This window comes from Salvelinus alpinus, chromosome 34 (assembly GCF_045679555.1).
Source record: "Salvelinus alpinus chromosome 34, SLU_Salpinus.1, whole genome shotgun sequence".
Lineage (NCBI taxonomy): Eukaryota > Metazoa > Chordata > Actinopteri > Salmoniformes > Salmonidae > Salvelinus > Salvelinus alpinus.
The window spans coordinates 12,530,730-12,546,889 of record NC_092119.1 but is presented as its reverse complement, the minus strand read 5'-3'; positions in this window follow the sequence as shown (position 1 = coordinate 12,546,889).

Below are 16,160 nucleotides of genomic sequence, written 5' to 3'. Positions count from 1 at the left end.
CCTGCTCCTTTTACTCTCTGTTCCGATCGCACTAGACAACGAGTTCTTTTAGCCTTTAGCTATACTCTTATCCTACTCCTCCTCTGTTCCTCTGGGGATGTAGAGGTTAACCCAGACCCAGCAGCTTCCAACATTACTCCCAATCCCCAGGCGCTGTCATTTGTTGACTTCTGTAACCGTAAAAGCATGGGTTTCATGTATGTTAACATTAGAAGCTTCCTCCCTAAGTTTGTTTTATTCACTGCTTTAGCACAATCCGTCATTCCGGATGTCCAAGCCGTGTCTGAATTTCCATCCCTCATCCCTAACTATAACTTTTTCTGACAAGATAGAACTGCCAAAGGGGGCGGAGTTGAATCTATTGCAGAGATAGCCTGCAGAGTTCTGTCATACTATCCAGATCTGTGCCCAAACAATTCAAGCTTCTACTTTTAAAAATCCGCCTTTCCAGAAACAAGTCTCTCACCGTTGCCACTTGTTATAGACCCCATTCAGCCCCCAGCTGTGCCCTGGACACCATATGTGAATTGATCGCCCCCATCCATCTTCAGAGTTCGTACTGTTAGGTGACAAACTGGGACATGCTTAACACCCCGGTCGTCCTACAATCTAAGCTAGATGCCCTCAATCTCACAAATTATCAAGGAACCTAACAGGTACAACCCTAAATCCGCAACCATGGGCACCCTCATAGATATCATCCTGACCAACTTGCCCTCTAAATACACCTCTGCTGTCTTCACCCAGGATCTCAGAGATCACTGCCTCATTGCCTGCGTGCGTGATGGGTCCGCGGTCAAACCACCATCACGGTCATCACTGTCAAACGCTCCCTAAAACACTTCAGCGAGCAAGGCTTTCTAATCGACCTGGCCCGGGTATCCTGGAAGGATATTGACCCCATCCCTTCAGTAGAGGATGCCTGGTTGCTCTTCAAAAGTCCTTTCCTCTCCATCTTAAACAAGAATGCCCCATTCAAAAAATGTAGAACTAAGAACAGATTAAGCCCTTGGTTCACCCCAGACTTGACTGCCCTTGACCTGCACAAAAACATCCTGTGGCGTTCTGCATTAGCATCGCCCCCGCGATGTGCAACTTTTCAGGGAAGTCAGGAACCAATATACTCAGTCAGTCAGGAAAGCTAAGGCTAAATTTTTCAAACAGAAATTTGCATCCTGTAGCACTATTTCCCAAAAGTTTTGGGACACTGTAAAGTCCATGGAGAGTAAGAGCACCTCCACCTAGCTGCCCACTGCACTGAGGATTGGAAACACTGACCACCGATAAATCTATGATAATCCATCATTTCAAAAAGTGTTTTTCCACGGCTGGCCATGCTTTCCACCTGGCTATCCATAACCCAGCCAACATCTCAGCACCCCCTGCAGCAACTTGCCCAACCCCCCCCCCCGCTCTGAAAGAGCTGCAAAATCTGGATCCCTGGATCACAATCTGGACCCTCTCTTTCTAAAATTATCTGCCAAAATTTTTGCAACCCATATTACTAGGCTATTCAACCTCTCTTTCGTATTGTCTGAGATCCCCAATGATTGGAAAGTTGCTGCGGTCACCTCCCTCTTCAAAGTGGGGACACTCAAGACCCAAATTGTTACAGACCTATATCCGTCCTGCCCTGCCTTCCTAAAATCTTTGAAATCCAAGTTAACAAACAGATCACCGACCATTTCAAATCCCACCGTACCTTCTCCACTATGCAATCTGGTCTCAGAGCTGGTCACGGGTGCACCTCAGCCACGCTCAAGGTCTTAAATGATATCATAACCGCCATTGATAAAAGACAGTACTGTGCAGCCGTCTTCATCAACCTGGCCAAGGCTTTCGACTCTGTCAATCACCGCATTCTTATCGGCAGACTCAATAGCCTTGGCTTCTCAAATGACTGCCTTGCTTGGTTCACCAACTACTTCTCAGATGGAGTTCAGTGTGTCAAATCGGAGGTCCTGTTGTTTCGGATCTCTGGCAGTCTCTATGGGGGTATCACAGGGTTCAATTGCCAGGCCGACTCTTTTCTTTGTATATATCAATGATATCGCTCTTGCTGCTGGTGATTTTCTGACCCACCTCTACGCAGACGACACCATTCTGTATACATCTGGCCCTTTCTTGGACACTGTGCTAACAAACCTCCAAACGAGCTCCAACGCCATACAACACTCCTTCCGTGGCCGTCAACTGCTTTTAAATATAAGTAAAACTAAGTGCATGCTCTTCAACCGATTGCTGCCCGCACCCTCCCGCCTGACTAGCATCACTACTCTGGATGGTTCTGACCAAGAATATGTGGACAGCTACAAATACCTAGGTGTCTGGTTAGACTGTAAACTCTCCTTCCAGACTCACATTAAGCATCTCCAATTCAAAATTAATTATAGAATCGGCTTCCTATTTCGCAGCAAAGCCCCCTTCACTCATGCTGCCAAACATACCCTCGTAAAACTGACTATCCTACCGATCCTTGACTTCGGCGATGTCATTTACAAAATAGCCCCCATCACTCTACTCAGCAAATTTGATGTAGTCTATCACATTGCCATCCGTTTTGTTACCAAAGCCCCACATACTACCCACCGCTACGACCTGTATGCTCTCGTTAGCAGGCCCTCACTACAAATCCGTCGCCAAACCCACCTCCTCCAGGTCATCGGTAAAGCCCCGCCTTATTTCAGCTCACTGTTCACCATAGCAACACCCACCTGTAGCACGCGCTCCAGCATGTATATTGCACTGGTCATCCCCAAAGCCAACACTTCCTTTGGCCGCCTTTCCTTCCAGTTGTCTGCTGCCAATGACTGGAACGAATTGCAAAAATCTCTGAAGCTGGAGTCTTATGACTCTCTGACTTTAAGCATCAGCTGTCAAAGCATCTTACCGATCACTGTACCTGTACACAGCCAATCTGTAAATAGCACACCCAACTACCTCATCCCCATATTATTATCTACCCTCTTGCTCTTTTGCACCCCAGTATCTCTACTTGCACATCATCATCTGCACATCTATCACTCCAGTATTAATGCTAAATTGTAATTATTTCACATCTATGGCCTATTTATTGCCTACCTCTCTACATTTGCACACACTGTACATTGATTTTTCTATTTTTATTTTCTATTGTGTTATTGACTGTACGTTTATTTATGTGTAACTCTGTGTTGTTGTTTTTGTCAAACTTCTTTGCTTTATCTTGGCCAGGTCGCAGTTGTAAATGAGAACTTGTTCTCAACTGGCCTACCTGGTTAAATAAAGGTGATGTATATATATATTTTTTTAAATCACCCAGAAAATATACCTCTTTGTTGATAACACATACATTATCAAGCATTTCACACATGTTATCCAGATACTGACTGTTAGCACTTGGTGGTCTATAGCAGTTTACCGCAAGAATGGGCTTTAGGAGACAGATTAACCTGCAGCCATATTACTTCAACAGTATTTAACATGAGATCCTCTCTAATCTTTACAGGAATATTGTTCTGAATATTAACAGCAACATCTCCACCACTGGCATTTAAAATAAGAAAATCAGAATGTATAGATGGTTTGTGTCCCAAACGGCACAATGAGCTCTGGTCAGAAGCAGTGCACTATATAGGGGATATAGTGTCATTTGGGACAACCATAGTCCAGTGGACTGGAAATAACTATACTTGTTTTTGTAGAGGAGAGCAAGGCATAATCCTTTAATTATTTTGATAATCATACACTACTTCATGGACTAGCCTGCGCAGTTCCTCTGAGAGGAAGGCTTTGTCCCAAATAACACCCTGTATCCTTCTCAGTGGACTACTTTGGGTCAAAACTGAATAGTATTCCATTTGGAACACATAACAAAGTACATACTCTAGGAAGGTAATATTGGGAACAACAGACACTAATAGGATTCCATGTAGCGCACCTCAACTTCAGATCAACCTTTTTACAACCCCAATCAGGACGGCATGGTTGGAGCCCAGAGCAGCATTCAAAGATGTTGAATATTATAATTATTGTATTTAGCTTCTTATCCCTATGGGTCCAATAAGTGGAAAAGAAAAGAAAAGAAGAGGTCTAGTATTTTCAAGTGAACCTACTGTGATCCATTACCAACACAATATACGTCCCAGAGCGGGTCTGCTGATCCAGTTTTGCCATTTGTATCATACTGAAGGAAGTAACATGAACAGGAGGGACCTGATCCTAGATCATCACTCCTACTTTGGACTACTTGTACAAATATGAGCCCTGAGGTTTTCAGACATGAACACTGACACTATATGATCCTCTGTAATGCTTGACATTATCCTTCTCCCCTTGTTCTCTCTCTCTCTCTCTCTCTCTCTCTCTCTCTCTCTCTCTCTCTCTCTCTCTCTCTCTCTCTCTCTCTCTCTCTCTCTCTCTCTCTTTCTCTCTCTCTCTCTCTCTCTCTCTCTCTCTCTCTCTCTCTCTCTCTCTCTCTCTACCTCTCTACCTCTCTACCTCTCTACCTCTCCTTCCCTCCATTCCTCCATTCCTCTTCCACTCTCTGTGCAGTGTGGCTGTGTGATCATTGGAAAACTGTATATTGAGATGGAGTTGGGTTCAGGTGTTGAGACAGATATACCCTGCTGTCTAGGTTGTGTGTGGAAGGACTAATGCAGAGCCGCAGGGCTAGCTGCTAGACACAGCTGATAACCAAATAGACCAATGGCCCAGCTCTGCTGTGTGGTATGCAGGGAGCACAGTAAGACCAAATCAAATTAAATCAAATGTTATTTGTCACATACACAGAATACAACAGGTGCAGACCTTACTGTGAAATGCTTAACCAACAATACAGAGTTTTAAAAAAAGTAAGTAAAAAAAAAGTAACACATTAAAATAACAATAACGAAGCTCTGTACAGGGGGTACCAGTAGTCAAGGTAGAGGTAATAATGTACATATAGGAAAGGGTAAAGTGACTATGCATAGATAATAAACAGCGAGTAGTGGCAACGTAAAAAACGGGGTCAATGCCAACAGTCCGGGTATCCATCTGGTTAACTGTTTAGCAGTCTTATGGCTTGGGGGTAGAAGCTGTTCGGCAGTATTATGGCTTGGGGGTAGAAGCTGTTCAGGAGCCTTTTAGACCTAGACTTGCCGTGTGTGTGTGTGTGTGTGTGAGAGAGATTAATTAGGATGCATAGGTATAGAGGTCCGAGATGGCAGGAAGCTTGGCCCCAGTGATGCACTGGGCTGTAAACAATACCCTCTAGCGCCTTGCGGTCAGATGGCAAGCAGTTGCCATACCAAGCAGTGATGGAACCAGTGAGGATGCTCTCGATGGTGTAGCTGTAAAACTTTTTGAGGATTTGAGGACACATGACAAATCCTTTTCAGTCTCCTGAGGGGGAATTGGAGTTGTCGTGCCCTCGTCACGACTGTCTTGGTGTGTTTCGACCATGATAGCTTGTTAGTGATGTGGACACCAAGGAACTTGAAGCTCTCAACCTGCTCCACTACAGCCCATCAATGTGAATGGGGGTGAACTCGGCCCTTCTTTTCCTGTTGTCCATGAACAGCTCCTTTGTCTTGCTCACATTGAGGGAGAGGTTGTTGTCCTGGCACCACACTTCCAGCAGTGGCGGCTGGTGGGAGGAGCTATAGGAGGACGTCTGGAAGGGAATAAATTGAACGGTATCAAACACATCAAGCATGTGGTTTCCATATGCTTGATGTGTTTGATACCGTTCAATTTATTCCATTCACACAATTTATTCCACTCCGTTCCATGTATTCCATTCCAGCCATTACAATGAGCCCGTTCTCCTATAGCTCATCCCACCAGCCTCCATTGAATGTCAGGTCTCTGACCTCCTCCCTATAGGCTCATCATTGTCGGTGATCAGGCCTACCACCGTTGGTTGTCGACAAAGTTAATGGTGGTGTTGGAGTCGCGCGTGGCCACGCAGTCCTGGATGAACAAAGAGTACAGGCGGGGACTAATCATGCACCCCTGGGGCAGCCTGTCAGTAAGTCCAGGATCCAGTTGCAGAGGGAGGTGTTTAGTTCCAGGGTCCTTAGCTTAGTGATGAGCTTTGAGGGCACTATGGTGTTGAACGCTGAGCTGTGGTCAACGAACAGCATTCTCACGTAGGTGTTCCTTTTGTCCAGGTGGGAAAGGGCAGTGTGGAGTGCAACAGAGATTGCGTCATCAGTGGATCTGTTGGGGCGGTAGGTATGCGAAGTGTAGTGGGCCTAGGATTTCTGGGATGATGGTGTTGATATGAGCCATGACCAGCCTTTCAAAGCATTTCATGGCCACAGATGTGAGTGCTACGGTCGGTAATCATTTAGGCATGTTACCTTGCCGTTCTTGGGCACAGGAACTACGGAGGTCTATGTAGGTATTACAGACTCGGTCAGGGAGAGGTTGAAAATATCTGTGAAGAGTCCCTGTCCTGGTAATCCGTCTTGCCCTGCGGCCTTGTGATTGTTGACCTGTTTAAAGGTCTTACTCCCATTGGCTACCGAGAACTTGATCACACAGTCATCTGGAACAGATGGTGTTTTAATGCACAGTTCAGTGATGCTTGCTTCTAAGCTAGCGTAGAAGACATTTAGCTTGTCTGGTAGGCCTGCGTCACTGTAAAGCTCGTGGCTGGTTTTCCCTTTGTAATAAGTAACAGTTCTGCCACATCCGACGAGCATCAGAGCCGGTGTAGTAGGATTCAATCTTAGTCCTGTATTGACACTTTGCCTGTTTGATGATTCATCAGAGGGCATAGCGGGATTTCTTATAAGCGTCCGGATTAGTGTCTTGCTTCTTGAAAGCAGCAGCTCTAGCCTTCCTATAGCCTTTTGCTCAGTGCTGATGTTTCCTATAATCCATTGCTTCTGGTGGGAGTATGTACATACAGTCAATGTGGGGACAACATTGTTGATGCACTTATTGATGAAGCCCGTGACTGATGTGGTATACTCCTCAATGCAATCAGATAAATCCTGGAACATATTCCAGTCTGTGCTAGCAAAACAGTTCTTTAGTTTAGCTTCCAAGTCATCTGACCACTTCAGTATTGAGAGAATCACTGGTACTTCCTGCTTGAGTTTTTGCTTGTAAGCAGGAATCAGGAGGATAGAATTATGGTCAGATTTTCCAAATGGATGGCGAGGGAGAGCTTTGTATGCATCTCTGTGTGTGGAGCATTTTCTTGTTTGCTTATGGACTTATACAACTCGCTGTGTGGGGTCTTAGTGCCTGCATCGGTTTGTGGTGGTAAACAGATAACTCCAAAAAATATTGATTAGAACTCTCTTGGTTAATAGTGTGGTCTACAGCTTATCATGAGGTACTCTACCTCAGGCGAGCATAACCTCAAGACTTTCTCAATATTAGAGATGGTGCACTAGTTGTTATTGACAAATAGACATAGACCACCACCCCATGTCTTACCGGAAGTTGCTGTTCTGTCTTGCAGATGCACGGAAGACCCAGCCAACTATATATTAACCATGTCCATGCTCAGCCACGACTCGGTGAAACACAGGATATTACAGTTTTTAATGTCCCATTGGTAGGATAGTCTTGAACAGAGCTCATCCAGTTTATTCTCCAGTGATTGTTCGTCAGTAGGACAGGTGTAAAGATAGATTATCTAACTAATTCTCACCAAGCACATGAATCTGAGGCCGCTGTATCGGCGTCTCCTCTTCATGCAAATGCCGGGGATTTGGGCCTAGTCCGAGAGGAGCCATAAATCCTTTGCATCCAATCCATTAAAGAACAAATCATTGTCTAGTCTGAGGTGAGTAATCACTGTTTTGATGTCCAGAAGCTCTTTTTGGTCAGAAGAGATGGTGGCAGAAACATTATGTACAAAAATACAGTTGAAGTCGGAAGTTCACATACACCTCAGCCAAATACATTTAAACTCAGTTTTTCACAATTCCTGATATTTAATTCCAGTAAAAATTCCCTGTTTTAGGCTGATTTCAGCTTTTACTTCTTTCATCACATTCCCAGTGGGTCAGAAGTTTACAATAACTCAATTAGTATTTGGTCGCATTGCCTTTAAATTGTTTACATTTGGTCAAATGTTTCGGGTAGCCTTCCACAAGCTTCCCACAATAAGTTGGGCCAATTTTGGCCCATTCCCCCTGGCAGAGCTGGTGTAACTGAGTCAGGTTTGTAGGCCTCCTTGCTCGCACACACTTTTTTAATTCTGCCCACACATTTTCTATAGGATTGAGGTCAGGGCTTTGTGATGGCCACTCCAATACCTTGACTTTGTTGTCATGAAGCCATTTTGCCACAACTTTGGAAGTATGCTTGGGGTCATTGTCCATTTGGAAGATCCATTTGCAACCAAGCTTTAAAGTCTTGACTGATGTCTTGAGATGTTGCTTCAATATATCCACATAATTTTCTTTCCTCAAGATGCCATCTATTTTGTGAAGTGCACCAGTCCCTCCTGCAGCAAAGCACCCCCACAACATGATGCTGCCACCCCCGTGCTTCATGGTTGGGATGGTGTTGTTCGGCTTGCAAGCCTCCCCATTTTTCCTCCAAACATTCCAAAAAGTACAATCTTTGTCCCCATGTGCAGTTGCAATCCGTAGTCTGGCTTATTTATGGCGGTTTTGGAGCAGTGGCTTCTTCCTTGCTGAGCGGCCTTTCAGGTTATGTCGATATAGGACTCATTTTACTTTGGATACAGATACTTTTGTACCTGTTTCCTCCAGCATCTTCAAAAGGTTCATTGCTGTTGTTCTGGGATTGATTTACACTTTTCGCACCAAAGTACGTTCATCTCTAGGAGACAGAACGCGTCTCCTTCCTGAGCGGTATGACGGCTGCGTGATCCCATGGTGTTTATACTTCCGTACTATTGTTTGTACAGATGAACGTGGTACCTTCAGGCATTTGGAAATTGCTCCCAAGGATGAACCAGACTTGTGGAGGTCTCCAATTTGTTTTCTGAAGTCTTGGCTGATATCTTTTGATTTTCCCATGATGTCAAGCAAAGAGGCACTGAGTTTGAAGGTAGGCCTTGAATTACATCCACAGGTACACCTCCAATTGACTGATGATGTCAATTAGCCAATCAGAAGCTTCGAAAGTCATGACATAATTTTCTTTTATTTTCCAAGATGTTTAAAGGCACAGTCAACTTAGTGTATGTACTTTTCTGACCCACTGTAGTTGTGATACAGTGAATTATAAGTGAAATAATCTGTCTGTAAACAATTGTTGGAAAAATTACTTGTGTCATGCACAATTTTAGATTTTGCGGCCGGCGTCCACACCTTGGGGGGGGGGGGGGGTGGTGGTACTGTCACGTTCCTGAACTTATTTCCTTTGTTTAGTCTTTGTTTAGTTGGTCAGGACGTGAGCTGGGTGGGCATTCTATGTTTTGTGTTTCTATGTTGGGTTTGTTGTTTGGCCTAATATGGTTCTCAATCAGAGGCAGGTGTTTGTCATTGTCTCTGATTGGGAACCATATTAAGGTAGCCTGTTTTCACTGTTTGTTTGTGGGTGATTGTTCCTGTTCGTGTGTTCATCTGTTCTGTGTTTCCATATTCAGGACTGTAGCGTTTTCGGTTCCTTCTGTCAGTTTGTTGTTTTTGTTCGTCGTTTAAATATCCTAATTAAAATATGGATTATCATCACGCTGCATTTTGGTCCTCCTCTCTTTCACCCGAAGACAGCCGTTACAATACCCTAACCGACTTGCCAAAACTATAGTTTGTTAACAAGAAATTTGTGGAGTGGTTGAAAAATGAGTTTTAATGACTCCAACCTAAGTGTTTGTAAACTTCCAACTTCAACTATAGTTACAAACAACGTGACACATTGAATAGCAAAATTGGTTAGCAGCCATTAAAACGAAAGCCATCCCCTCCACCGCAAGTTCACACACAATGGAAGTGTGTGAACACCAGTCAAGGAGGATTGGAATCACAGACAAACATGCACACATACGCACAGAGATACAGAAACACGCACACGCACACGCACGCGCACGCGCACACGCACACACACACACACACACAGCTCATTTCCCAACTCATTACCAGACAGGATGGACTGGCGTATTAAAAGTTGTGGACATGGCCTATCAGTGCTGCGGATTGGAAAAGTGTTACTCCAGAAGGAGTCTGGACAGCTGAGTGTAGAGAACCAGGAAGACCCAAGTGTGTCCCAAATTCCCCATGTAGAGTACTACTATTGAATCAAGCCCTATTGACCAGGGCCCATATGGCTCTGGTCAAAAGTAGTGCACTTCATTGGGATTAGGGTGCCATTTGGGAGGCACCCCAGTCACATGTCAGCTGCCAGCAGCTAGCAGTAATGTCTCAGACTCACTGTGCCAGACATGGTCTGTCACTGGCATCAGGTGGAGGGACTGGACAGCTAGCAGGGAGAGGAAAGAGGACACTGCATCATCTGCTATTACAGGAGGGAGAGAAAAGGAGGGGAATAGAGAGAGAGAGAGAGAGAGAGAGAGGAATGTACTCATTAGGATGCATTTTTGCATTGCATCGTTGCATATTCATTCCCTCACATTCTATACATTGACCTCATGTTGTATTTCACAGGTCAGGAGCTTCACTTGGCTGTAATTATGACACTACATTACACATATTAACAGCTCGCTCTGCTGATTATTCATCTTCACTCATGACATTCTGCTTGTCTGGCCAGCCACCAGAGAAATTACCATTGACTCATTACCTTAATGATCTGCCTTCCTCTGGCATTTCACAAACAGAAAAGACCCAATTATACACAACCATTAATATTCATTTATACATTCCACCTTATTAATCTTTTATAGTCTAATCATAATTTGCCATCGTTATAGTTGAAATGCAAAGACAATGGGTGTTCTTCTCAAACCCAAAGGGAGGTGTATACATCACTGACTGTCACAGATACAGAGTTTAACCCCAACAACACCATTAATAATTAACATGTTGCTTGAATCCAGTCTCATTCTCCCCACAAACATTAAGGGCATTTATTGTCCATGATATTTCATGTGAGAGGCCTGCATCAATAAAATATGAGGCTCTTATAGAAGCCTGATGACATGGGCACTTCAATTTCCACACAAATCAGGAATAAAATGTCTTCAGCTTCTCTATAACACAAACAATGAAGTTCATCCATAAAGAAACAACATGAAAGAACAGAGTACCCTAATTACAATGTACAACAGTCATAGCAAACCCTGCAGGTGACAACATAATGCGCACGCACACACACACACACCACACAGAAAGAGATTTTGAAACATCATAAAGTTTTGACAAACAAGAGCATTGGAATGTACGTGTCAGAATTAGACGAATAGGGAAGGAATGATTCACAGCCAAGATGCAAATGAAAGATAATAGAACTAACTTTATCAAACATATGAACGTTTATTTACAATCATTACAGCCTGGGTATAGACTTCAAAACCCAAGAACTGTTTTGAGTTGCATCTGGTATTTGGATTCCTCATTTTCTATTCCTTTTAATCAGAACATGATGCTGTTCCCTACGGACTCAATTACACTGCTCACAATGCAGACCTGGTGGTGCTCACAAACACACAACAACAACACACACACACGCGCACACACGAACACACACAACAACAACAACACACTGACTCTCCCCCCAAACACGGTGTTTTACATTCATACAATCACTGCCTGTTGTTGATCTAATAGTTAAACCACAAAGTTAAAATCTCATAACACATGTATTTGGTAGCTTTGACGTGTTATGATGGGGGTAAATTCAGTCGGAGGCTGTTTCGCTGGAATACATTTAATGAGAGGCGCATATCAATCTACTCCAGGCAATAATCAATGACTGCACGTTAGTGATATCAAAGCACTGTGTTATCGTAAAAACCCGACAGTATCATTAACCACAAATTGATCCTTTATATCAGGACATTAGCAGACCAGTCCCAGTCTGACTTTGATGAACCACAAGACACTCTGTGGTTCATCAAATTTACTGGTCTGACCTCATGGTCTCAGTGTGTTTGACATGAGCTGGTTAAATTGTTTGTGTCAACTTCCTCTCCACAGGCCCCTGGCGCTGTCAACCTGGGCCTGAGATAGGTCCTAACTGGATGGGCTCGGTAAAACTGATAAGGCTGATCACAGTATGCATAAACTTGATCAGGCCCTGGGTTAAAATAGTATTTAGTTGTCTTTCAAATACTTGAGTAACCATTGAGCTTGCCTGGCGCAATGGAACCAATGCAATAGCTAATTCCGAAATGGCAAACCCCCACCCCTCTGGCAGTCCAACACTTTGAAAGATTTGACAGAAAACAAAGAAAGACCTCTGACTATCCCTGACCTCTGACCTGAGATTCCACCTCTCACCTAGAGCCTCCAATCAGCTGTCAGGGAGCTATCGTCATTGGCTTATCTGGCTTCGGTCATTTGGCAATAATGGTGGTAGATCCTGCCCCACTGGCTGTCTAGAATGATTAATCCTGTTGATGTATTAGCCAGTATTTTCCATTTGTCACGTTGGTACATACTGTACATGTTGCAACCAGTGATGTTACTGATATCCTGGAAGCAGGAAGACAGGAAGTGACAAGAAGTCATCATGTGTTTGTGTGTGTGTGCCCGTGCTTATGTGTGGTTGCGTGTGCATGTGTGTGTGTCTGTGTGTGCCTGTGCTTATGTGCCTGTACGTGTGTGTGTGTGTACATGCGTATGTCTGTGTGTACCCATATGTGTGTGCCCGTGCTTAAGTGTGTGTGTGTGTGCGCGTGTCAGTGTGTGTGTTACAAAGACTGATGACGAGACAGGCAGGCATCAACCTCTTCCTTGAACAGCATGTTGTGACTGAAATACTTTCTCAGTGTTCCAAAAATAACCTGTCCTTTACCACAGGCTTACTTAATATGAAACACATCTCCATGCACCGGTTACGTCCCAAATTACACCTTGTTCCCTATATAGTGTTTAAGTGCACTATAGTGCCCATAGCTCTGGTCAAAAGTAGTGCACTGTGTAGGGAATAGGGTGTCATTTGGGACCCAGGAGATGGACTGTTTCCTTGATCTTCACAAGGTTCCTGAATCTCCTATTTGTAATATATGAGACATTCATGACCTAGAGAGCTACAGGTCCCAATATCCACTGTTCATTACAGTCCTATAATTGTTTTGTTTTTTAAAACCATCGTAGAATATGGTGGCTATGTACTGGATGCTTTCCAAATGGCACCCTATTTTCTATGTCACACACTACTTTATTTTATTTTTTATTTTTATTTTTTAAAATTTTTATCCCCTTTTCTCCCCAATTTTCGTGGTATCCAATCGCTAGTAATTACTATCTTGTCTCATCGCTACAACTCCCGTACGGGCTCGGGAGAGACGAAGGTCGAAAGCCATGCGTCCTCCGAAGCACAACCCAACCAAGCCGCACTGCTTCTTAACACAGCGCGCCTCCAACCCGGAAGTCAGCCGCACCAATGTGTCGGAGGAAACACCGTGCACCTGGCCCCCTTGGTTAGCGGCACTGCGCCCAGCCCGCCACAGGAGTCGCTGGAGCGCGATGAGACAAGGATATCCCTACCGGCCAAACCCTCCCTAACCCGGACGACGCTAGCCCAATTGTGCGTCGCCCCACGGACCTCCCGGTCGCGGCCGGTTGCGACAGAACCTGGGCGCGAACCCAGAGACTCTGGTGGCGCAGCTAGCACTGCGATGCAGTGCCCTAGACCACTGCGCCACCCGGGAGGCCCCACACACTACTTTTGACCAGAGCTATGGACACGATATAGGGAATAGTGTGCCGTTTGGGACACATCCCATTTGTTCTTTTCCTGTCAGCACACTGGTGATTTTCATCTCCATTTGATTTCCCTTCATACTACAGTAATTACGGTAAGATTATTTCTCATTCCTTACACAAAAGCCTCAAGCTAAATAATCTAGTGGGACATTTCAAAAAGATTTATACCTGCAAAATCTCAAAAGGAAACTTGGGACAGTTTTATGGGCTATTACCTTGATGAGAGAGATTACGTTATTTCAGATGTACTGAACGGGCCGGGATGATGAGCTGCAGGTGGATCCTTCTATACAGCAGACAGTGAGCATCCATCTCTGACCTTGACACACACACACACACACACACACACACACACACACACACACACACACACACACACACACACACACACACACACACACACACACACACACACACACACACACACACACACACACACACACACACACACACACACACACACACACACACACAGTTCAGCGTTCTGTGAGGGAAATGGAGGAAGAGTAATGTCTTTGGTGTCACTTTTTACCAGACAATAGTTTCTTTAAGTAAGACAGAGGTTCAGTTAATTTAGAACCAGGCCAAGGGACAGAATCTCAGGTCAAATCAAACGTTATTTGTCACAGGCGCCGAATACAACAAGTGTAGGTAGACCTTACCGTGAAATGCTTACTTACAAGCCCTTAACCAACAGTGCAGTTCAAGAAGAGTTAAGAAAATATTTATCAAATAAACTAAAGTAAAAAATAATAAAAAGTAACACAATAATATAACAATAACGAGGCTATATTCAGGGGGTACTGGTACCGAGTCAGTGTGCGGGGGTACAGGTTAGTCGAGGTCATTTGGACATGTAGGTAGGGGTAAAGTGACTATGCATTAGAGGTCGACCGATTATGATTTTTCAACGCCGATACCGATACCGATTATTGGAGGACAAAAAAAAGTCGATACCGATTAATCGGGCGATTTTTTAAATTTATTTGTAATAATGACAATTACAACAATACTGAATGAACACTTATTTTAACTTAATATAATACATCAATAAAATCAATTTAGCCTCAAATAAATAATGAAACATGTTCAATTTGGTTTAAATAATGCAAAAACAAAGTGTTGGAGAAGAAAGTAAAAGTGCAATATGTGCTATGTAAGAAAGCTAACGTTTAGGTTCCTTGCTCAGAACATGAGAACATATGAAAGCTGGTGGTTCCTTTTAACATGAGTCTTCAATATTCCCAGATAAGAAGTTTTAGGTTGTAGTTATTATAGGAATTATAGGACTATTTCTCTCTATACCATTTGTATTTCATAAAACTTTGACTATTGGATGTTCTTATAGGCACTTTAGTATTGCCAGTGTAACAGTATAGCTTCCGTCCCTCTCCTCGCTCCTACCTGGGCTCGAACCAGGAACACAACGACAACAGCCACCCTCGAAGCAGCGTTACCCATGCAGAGCAAGGGGAACAACTCCTCCAAGTCTCAGAGCGAGTGACGTTTGAAACGCTATTAGCGCGCACCCCGCTAACTAGCTAGCCATTTCACATCGGTTACACCAGCCTAATCTCGGGAGTTGATAGGCTTGAAGTCATAAACAACTGTCATGTTCTGACCATAGTTCTTGTGTGTTTTGCTTGTTTTAGTGTTGGTCAGGACGTGAGCTGGGTGGGCATTCTATGTTGTGTGTCTAGTTTGTCTGTTTCTGTGTTCGGCCTAATATGGTTCTCAATCAGAGGCAGCTGTCAATCGTTGTCCCTGATTGGGAATCATATATAGGTGGCTTGTTTTGTGTTGGGGATTTGTGGGTGGTTGTTTCCTGTCTTTGTGTTTTCTATGCACCAGCTAGGACTGTATCGGTTTGCCACATTTATTATTTTGTATTTGTTAAGTGTTCACGTTTATCGTTCGTATTAAACATGTTGAGCACTGGCTACGTTGCGTGTTGGTCTGATCCCTGTTACACCCCCTCTTCTAGTGAAGAGAGGGAAGGCTGCCGTTACAACAGCGCAATGCTTGAAGCACAATGAAGAGCTGCTGGCAAAACGCATGAAAGTGCTGTTTGAATGAATGCTTACGAGCCTGCTGCTGCCTACCACTGCTCAGTCAGACTGCTCTAACAAATCATAGACTTAGTTATAACGTAATAACACACAGAAATACGAGCCTTTGGTCATTAACATTAATATGGTCGAACCGGGAAACTATCATCTCGAAAACAAGACGTTTATTCTTTCAGTGAAATACGGAACCGTTCCGTATTTTATCTAACGGGTGGCATCCATAAGTCTAAATATTCCTGTTACATTGCACAACCTTCAATGTTATGTCATAATTACGTAAAATTCTGGCAAATTAGGCGGCCCA